Raw genomic sequence first — 1,303 nt, 5'->3', positions numbered from 1 at the left:
TGCTCTCCTCTGCAAACATTTTGGCTCTAAACTTTTGTGTTCATACATGTAATTTCTCCCCCCCTTTTTTTTTTTCCTTCTTTTGTTCGTAGAACATAAAATACATAATCATCTGTCTTACATAAACTTAAGTTGGCACTAATTCATATCATGATTAGCGTGAGCCCTACGTGTATGTCGTACTAATGGACCACTAATCATTCATTGCTCGCGAATGACATTAGCATCCTTCGCTAACTTAATAAACACTCACAATAACAAGTTTAGATGTACAGATAAGGACGGCATTCAACTTGGGATAAGTCTAGCTTTATTTAATGGTATGGTATTACAACCCCTCTACACATACAAGTCGATAGATTACAGGGAATTTACAGACACTCACAAATAGGGGTGGGTGGGTATTTTGGGGTAATTTTTTAATAAGGTGATGTGAGTTGTCTGTGAGCCTCCTGTAAAATATTACATATAGCTTTATTCATGATATTAGTATTGACCAACATCAGTGGCGGATTCGGGAAAAAATTCAACACGGGCTAATACGTATAAAAAAAATATTGCACGTAAAAAAAAAATTACTTAAATTTTTTTTTTTAATGGACAATTCGGCCGAAGGGACGAGCCGTGCCTAGATCCGCCCATGATCAACATTGAAAGTAATGACAAGAAACCCTAATGATGTTTAATGATTATTGCTAGTGGAATGTTTCCGAAAACATGTTTAGACTTTTGTAATTCCTTGTTAATTTGAAATTGAAGCTCGTATTGGTCCCCCAATAGACATTGATGCAAATTTTGATTCTCCATAAATTGTTTGTTGCCTTTTTGACGTGTAGGATATGGAAGATATTCAAAAAAGGCAATGTATTAAATTTAATTTAAAAATTGAATCATAAAACGGTAAAGAGCCAATAGTCAAAAGTTCAAACTCAAATGGAACTCCAAGTCAAAAAGTAATTTGTTTTCCTTTTTCTTTTGAGTAATGTTATTCGTAGTCACTCACTGCGACAGTCGTCTTACGTGACATATACATGACAAGTGGTTATTTGATGCATTGACCACGTAGGACGATTGCTGTAGTGAGCGATTGCAAATAATATTATTCTTTTCTTTTTTTCTTTTTTGTAAAAACCATCTATGTCTTCATGTGAATTTCTACACTTACATAAGTTAGTTTCCATTATCAATTTTTATACTATTATATCCACAATTAAAGGTCGAATAAGTCAATCTAATTCTTTTTTTTTTTTAATTGTAAAAAAAGTGAATATCATAATCCTTATTAATGAAATATATATATATA

The sequence above is a fragment of the Olea europaea genome, chromosome 18 (assembly GCF_002742605.1).
Source record: "Olea europaea var. sylvestris chromosome 18, O_europaea_v1, whole genome shotgun sequence".
Lineage (NCBI taxonomy): Eukaryota > Viridiplantae > Streptophyta > Magnoliopsida > Lamiales > Oleaceae > Olea > Olea europaea.
The sequence above is the reverse complement of the archived record's forward strand: the minus strand, read 5'-3'. Positions refer to the sequence as shown.